Genomic DNA, 7,865 nt, shown 5'->3' with positions numbered 1-7,865 from the left:
TTCTTTCTTTCTTTCTTTCTTTCTTTCTTTCTTTCTTTCTTTCTTTCTTTCTTTCTTTCTCTTTCTTTCTCTTCCTTTCTTTCTTTCTTCCTTCCTTTCTTCCTTTCTTCCTTCCTTCCTTCCTTTCTGCTTTATTTATAGAGTGCTGTAATAGTTAACTTACAGATCCTTTGGAGGCTTTTTGAACTCTGTTGGGGCAGTTGTAGAGTGGCTCTTATTCTAGGACTTAGGTGCCCCTCCTCTTGAAGTATGACCCCCCTTGGGGTGCCAAGTGTATTCCAAGGGGCTTCAGCGAGGTCTCTCCGCTCTGGCTGGTCAGGATTCTTATGTCCCCCAGGACTGTGTGGCTTCCAGAATCTCCATTCCTGCTCTCCGTCAGGCTTCATGGAGGCTCTGAATGCATCTGCTGTTCCAGTGTTTGACCCCTTTGCCATATTGGGAGCAAACCTCCCTGCTGCATTGAGGCCACTTGCTCTGTTGGGGTTCCATGTTCTTGTGCTACAGTTTAGAAGCAGTTCCAAGGCAGAGACCTGGGACAAACATGAAGCCCCCTTTCTTCTTCCCTCTTCTCTGTGATGACAACCTCTATTGTCTGCTGTCTAATGTCTGAGAGCCGTTGCCTTAAAAACTTCTATCAAGCTTTACGGTGGCTGATAGATGTGGGCAAATACACTAATAACTATCCATTTGACTTGAAGCCAAATTCCTGGGTTTTTTTTTTTAAGATTTTATTTATTTATTTGAGAGAGAGTGAGAGAGAGCACAGCGGGGTGAGGGGCAGATGGAGAAGCAGATTCTCTGCTGAGCAGGGAGCCTGACACAGGGCTCGATCCCAGGACTGCAGGATCATAACCTGAGCCGAAGGCAGATGCTTAACCATCTGAGCCACCCAGGCACCCCCAAATTCCTGTTATTCATTATATAATTATGATGATGTTTATTGCACTTTAACAGTTCTGATCCTCATTATCAAGCTGACACTATTATGAGTAGTTTATAAGAGTAACCTTCTGACAGGGCTCTTAGTCAAACTGGATAACATAATTCATTTTTTTAAAAAGATTTTATTTATTATTTGACAGAGAGAGAGATAGCAAGAGCAGGAGCACAAGCAGGGGGAGTGGGAGAGGGAGAAGCAGGCTTCCCGTTGAGCAGGAAACCCTGAGATCATGACCTGACCCGAAGGCAGATGCTTAACCACTGAGCCACCCAGGCGCCCCGAAAAATCACAGATTATTAACATAACGTTGTTATGTCTTTGAAATTTATCTAAAGGGCATCATTTATCTAAAGGGCATCATTTTGTTCATTTTTTTTCTGTGACATGTTCTTTTTTCATGCAACATTATGTCTGATATTAATTCATGTTGATGCATATGATTTTAGATGATTCATTTTCATTACTATCTAGCATTCCATTCTATTTATTCACTAAAATTTATTATCCATTCTTGAGTTAGTGTTTTTTTTTCCCCCTAGGTTTTTATGCTGCTGCAAACAGTACTACCTTCTTGTACATTTTTCTGCATATCTGTTGCAAGAGTCCCTCAATACCTGGGAGTGTGAAGGTTGAGCCTGAGGATCTCCATGTCAACTTTATATAATGTGGCAAGATGCTTTCCAGATTAGTTCAGTCAAATAAATTGTCCCGTCAACAGTTCATGAGTGTTTTCAAACGCTCCACCTCTAAGACGTAAAAAATAGTATCCTTTTAATTTTGTCAGGTTAAAATGTATCTCACTGCAGTTTCGGTTTGCATTTTTCTGATTGCTAAGGAGGGTGAACATGATTTTCATGTTTAGAGTCCATTAGTGTTTTCTGTAAATAGCCTTTTGCCCAGTTTTTTTTTTTTGCTTGACTATTACTTGTAACAGTTCTTTGTATATTCTGGAAACCAAACCTTTGTCAGTTACATGTGTTATTAATATCTCTCCAATCTGTGGCTTGTGTTTTCATCTCTTTGTGATTTCTTTTTGTTGTTGAATTTCTTAATTTGGTGGACTTTATCATTCTTTTATTTTGGGTATGCATTTTTAAATTTTTTGTAAAATATGCTCCCATAGCGTAAGTTCATAAAGATATACTCCCATGTTATTTACCAAAACAATGAACATTTAGAATTTTTCATTAAAGCATTTAATCCATGTAGAATTTATTTTTGCTTATGCTGTGAGGAAGGGTTTCAATTCACCTTACCTTCTATGGATAACCACTTATAGCAGAATAACTTATTGTATATTCCATCATTCCCTTACACACCCACAACAATGGCTGTCATATATTAAGTGCGTTATATGATGGAACTATTTTTAATCTTAGTATTATTTTCCATTTGTCTATTTATTTATGCCTTTTTTATTATCCTAAGTTATAAAATAATTGCATGAATGGTTGGGAAATCTTTTGTGATTTTAATTAGTGCTGCATTGAATACACAGATGATATTGCAGAAACAGGAATACTCTTACTTTTGAGTTTACTTATTCATTTTCATGGCATGCATCTCCACTTATTTCAGATTTTTACACTGTCTACTTCTAAAATTTTAATAATTTTTTTTATTAAGGTGTTGCTATTAATAGATTTGTTCTTAACTGTTTTATATCTTATGTTACTATTTATAAATGGTCTCTCTCTCTTTAAAAAATACGACCCAGCAACTGCACTACTGGGTATTTACCCCAAAGATACAAATGTAGGGATCTGAAGGGGTACGTGCACCCCGATGTTTATAGCAGCAATGTCCACAATAGCCAAACTATGGAAAGAGTCAAGATGTTCATCGACAGATGAATGGATAAAGAAGATGTGGTGTATACACACACACACACACACACACAAAATGGAATATTATGCAGCCATCAAAAGGAATGAAATCTTGCCATTTGCAATGACGTGGATGGCACTGGAGGGTATTATGCTAAGCGAAATAAGTCAATCAGAGAAAGACATGTATCGTATGTTCTCACTGATATGAGGAATTCTTAATCTCAGGAAACAAACTGAGGGTTGCTGGAGTGGTGGGGGGTGGGAGGGATGGGGTGGCTGGGTGATGGACATTGGGAATGGTATGTGCTATGGTGAGCACTGTGAATTGTGTAAGACTGATGAATCACAGACCTGTACCTCTGAAACAAATAATATGTTAAAAAAAAAAGAAAAGAAGAAGAAGATAGTAGGAAGGGAAAAATGAAGAGGGGGAAATCAGAGGGGGAGATGAACCATGAGAGACTATGGACTCTGAGAAACAAACTGAGGGTTCTAGAGGGGAGGGGGGTTGGGGGATGGGTTAGCCTGGTGATGGGTATTAAAGAGGGCACGTACTGCATGGAGCACTGGGTGTTATACGCAAACAATGAATCATGGAACACTACATCAAAAACTAATGATGTAATGTATGGTGATTAACATAACATAATAAAATAAAATTTAAAAAAATATAGCTTTTAACTGTTGCTAGTATGTGGAAAAAATGGATTTTTTATATTTATTTTGAATTCAGAAAACTTAAAACTTATTAGATTTTATTATTAATAATACATTCTCTCTCTCTGGAGAGAGAGTGGGGTAGGGAGAGAGAGAATCTTAAACAGGCTCCACACCAAGTGTGGAGTCTGATGGGGGACTCGATCTCACGACCCTGAGATCATGACCTGAGCCAGAATCAAGAGTCGGACACTTAACTGACTGAGCCACCCAATTGCCCTTGGGTCTTCCATTGAACTCGTCATCTGTTGATAATCACATTTTCCTCTTCTTTTCTCGTTCTCACCCTATTTTTCTGGTTCCATTGGCTGGTCAGCACAACATTGAATAGAAATGATGATGGCATTTATTTGCTTACTTACCAATTATGTATGCATTGGACAACCATAAGAACATGATATGTGGTAAATACTGTTGGATCCCACGATTTCAAGGATCTATCGGCATCCCAAGATATCTGCAAGTCATTCTTCCAACCAGCAGCTAAATATCTCACCTGAGGAACCTGAAGTATGTAACCACTTCTCAGAACAAGGAAGATCTATGCTTGCTCTTTACGCGCCAGAGGTGTTTTATAGAAAGACCTGCATCACCTCCTGGTGGTCAGAGGGGCAAATTCACCAGCCGCCCTCTGATAATTGCCATCCCCTGCCCTGAAGTGAGTGGGGGTTGCCAGTCCTACCTTGTGAAGGAGCAGCCAGGCACCTCAAGTATCAGAGCAGGACAGGGAAACAAGCAGCTGGCATGTGCCTCCACACCACATAGAATTGTTACTAGTAATTGTTACACATTTGCTCAGTTATTAACCTAATATTGTTTGATGGTTTATCAGTATAATTTGCCTGCTCAACCTTTTCTAGCCACCATTCAAGGTAAGTGTGCTCCTTAAATTTCTCTCCTAGATTCTCGCTCTTCTCTTGCTATATTCCATCATCGAGGGATCATATGCTCTTTCATTCTTCCAGTTATGCTAAATTATCCTGATTTTTCAGCTCTCTCTGGTCTCACCTTGTACTCACCCCCTTCTTCCCTCTTTGCTCACGCCAACTTACTAACTACACCTTTCATTAAACACACCAATTTCTTTCCTGCCTGAGAAATGTTGCACTGGGTCTTCGGGCCATGCTGGGCGGTTCATTATCCCCAGCCCCACGTAATTAACTCCAGTTCATCTTTGGGATGTCATCTTAAACATGACTTCCTCTAGGAACCTGCTCTGTGACTCTATTAGGTCTGCCTGTGTCATAGGCAGAGGCAGATGGGTCCACACAATACCCTGCCCCTGCCTGATGGATACAAGGGCAGAGACCCCAGGTCACAACAAATATTTTTTCCCATGACTTTGAAACTTCAACAGAGACCTAGAGACAAAAGGTAGTGGTTGCTGAGGCTTTTTATGCCTGTCTTTCAGAAAGAAGATGTATCAGCTCCTGTTGCTTAGGAACACAGGGCTAGGGTTTCTGTTCTCATTAAACTGGTCAATTGTCTTTCTTCTCATCCGTCTGAGCTCATCCAGCATCCAGGCAACCAATTCCCTTTAATATGTAAGTTGGTGTTTTAGAGGCCTTTTTCTCCTGTATCAGATTTACTTTCCTTTTATTTTTTAACAGCTTTATTGAGATATAATCGATGCACAAAAAAACTGCACATATTTGATGTATAGAGTTTAATGAGTTTGGAGACCGGCACGTGCCCATGAAACCGTCACGACAGTCAAACTAATAGACATATCTGTCACTTCCAAAAGTTTCCTTGTGTCCCTTCACTTTGTTTTGTTTGGTTTTGGTTTGTGGCAAGAACACTTAACATGAGACCTATCCTCTTAACAAAATTTGAGGTGCACAGTGAAGTATTGTTAAGTGTAGGTACCACGTTGTACCACTCTGTTGTATAGCAGATCCCAAAAAAGTCTTCATCCTGCATAACTGAACTTTATATCAGTCCAAGTCCCCATTTCCTTCTTCTCATAGACCTTGGCAATCACCATTCTACTTTCTGCTTCTATGACTTTGACTCCTTTGCCTACTTCATAGAAGTGGGACCATGTTTTATTCGTGTCTCTGTGACTGGCTTATTTCACTTAGCATGTTCTCCAGCTTCATCCATGTTGTTGCAAATGGCAAGATTTCCTTCTTTCTTTAGGCTCAATAATGTTCTATTATAAGTATACACCACATTTTCTTTATCCATTTATCTACTGATGGACATTTGAGTTGCTTCCATATTTTGGCTGTTGTGAAGAATGCTGCAATGAACATGGGAGTGCAGGGGATCTCTTCAAGATCCTCATTTCAATTCTTTTAGAAATATACCGAGAAGCAGGGTTGCTGGGTGCTATGCTTTCCATAGCAGCTACACCGTCAATTGTGTACCAGGGTTCCAATTTCTTCGCATCCTCCCCAATATTTATCTTCTGTTTCTTTAATAATAGTCTTGTGAAGTGATAGCTCATTTTGGTTTTGATTTGCATTTCCCTGATGATGAGCAGTCTCAAGCACATTTCCATATAACTGTTGTCCATTTACATGTCTTCTTTCCATGAAATGTTTATTCAAGTCCTTTGGCCATTTTAAAATCAGGTTATTATTTTTATTTGCTATTGAGTTGTATAGGAGTTTCTTATATATTTTTATATATTAACAGCTTATCAAATACGTGGTTTGCAAATATTTTCTCCAATTCCATACAAAGCTACAATAATTAAAGGGTATGGTACTGGCATAAAGACAGACATATAGACCAGTGGAACAGAGGAGAGAGCCCAGAAATTAACCCACTTGTACATGGTCAACTGATCTTCAAGAAGGGTGCCACAAGGGGAAAGGCCAGTAAGTGGTGTTTCAATAAATGGTGTTGGGAAAACTGGATATCCACATGCAAATGAATGAAAATGGACCCCTATCTTGTACCAGGCTTAAAAATCAATTCAAAATTAATCGAAGACTTAAACTTAAAACCCCAAACTATAAAACTTTAAAGAAGAAAACAAGAAAAGCTTGTTGATTATGGTCTGGGCAATGATTATTTTCTTTTATTGGCCTAAAAGAGCTGACAACAAAAACAAATATAGACAAGTGGGATTACATCAGAATAAAATGTTTACTTTCCTTTTAAACAGTGAATTAGAAGTTTTATGCCACTAAGAAACTTAAAACTGCCTGAGAGATTTTTCTACAGGCCTTTCAGTTTCTACCCAAGACAAAGTAAGAGGGAATATTTCAAAAGTCTGAGCCATCTCTACCCTCGGCCCTTTGAGGATAGTGAACCCAGGTACTTAAAATTGAGTACCTGCTTCAAAGGTGGATGTTACTTTGATTGTTTTCATGAACATTTCTGGAGCAGGGAAAAATTGACAAAGATAGCATCTTATCATAATTTCATTAGTTATTTGAAGTGGTTTTATTTTACGACTCTATTCTTTCATGAGACTACACATATAGTTCCCTCAAAAAATAATTTAGATTGAGATCTTTCAAAGGATCTTGTAAAACGGTTTTTGCCCTATATTTTGTTATAAGGAGAAAGTAATGTCTCTGGTTAAAAGGACACATGGATCTTGATGTAAGGTATTTAGGAATACTATTTAATTTTTTTCTTATACTTTCTTAAAAGGAGGATAACCATTAAATATATATAATATCAGGGACTTCAAATTCTCAAGGGAGTATGTGATCAAGAGTCACCTGAACTAAATTAACCAGAGTCCATTTTTGTTAGAAAAAACCAAAAGAGTCTTAACTGATTTTGAAAAACAGTACCAGAGAGTAGATTACAGATAAAAGGCACTCAGATGAGTGTTTTAAATTGACTATTGGTCAGTCTGAAGTAGTCAGAGGGCCTTCCATATTCCCGAATGGAAAAACATCTGTAGGGGGAGGAGGTTGTGAGGGCGCCAAGCCAATGCTTGGCGTTAGCCAACGCCTGAGTTAGGGTAGATACCGCAGCAACTGGGTTGAGACTCCGGTAAACTAGTCCTGGAAATTTTGCGTGACATTGAGTTCCAGGTCCAGTTGATTCACAGCCTCTGCAGATCTCTCATGTGTGAGGTCAGAAATGACACGCAGAATGGGCGTATCCAAGGATACGGGAGACTTAAAGGACCTGACTTCCTAGAAACCTGTGGAATTCTCCCCCTGACGTGTGTGTGTGTTTTGGGCAGTCGGGAAAAAAACCTAGGTTTTATAATTTTTAGCGCAGGGATATTTCCATGTCAGTTGGCCACTTTATAGGGCCCAGCTCCGTTCCCATCTTGCTGGTTCTCAAACACTGTGCCTCCTCCACACTCTGTACTCAGATGTGCTCTCTCTCTCTCTCTCTCTCTCTGTCACACACACACACACACACACACACACACACACACACACACACACACACACACA

At 39.2% G+C, this 7,865-nt stretch overlaps 1 gene segment (V, D, J or C); it reads right to left on the bottom strand.

Moving 5' to 3' along the window:
• The window catches only part of LOC123326384, a 9,952-nt gene that overhangs the window by 1,205 nt on the left and 882 nt on the right, over window positions 1-7,865 (bottom strand).

The sequence above is a fragment of the Neomonachus schauinslandi genome, chromosome 12 (genome assembly GCF_002201575.2).
Source record: "Neomonachus schauinslandi chromosome 12, ASM220157v2, whole genome shotgun sequence".
Classification (NCBI taxonomy): Eukaryota; Metazoa; Chordata; class Mammalia; order Carnivora; family Phocidae; genus Neomonachus; species Neomonachus schauinslandi.
Note: the sequence above shows the minus strand (reverse complement) of the source record. Positions and strands in the feature narration are given on the sequence as shown.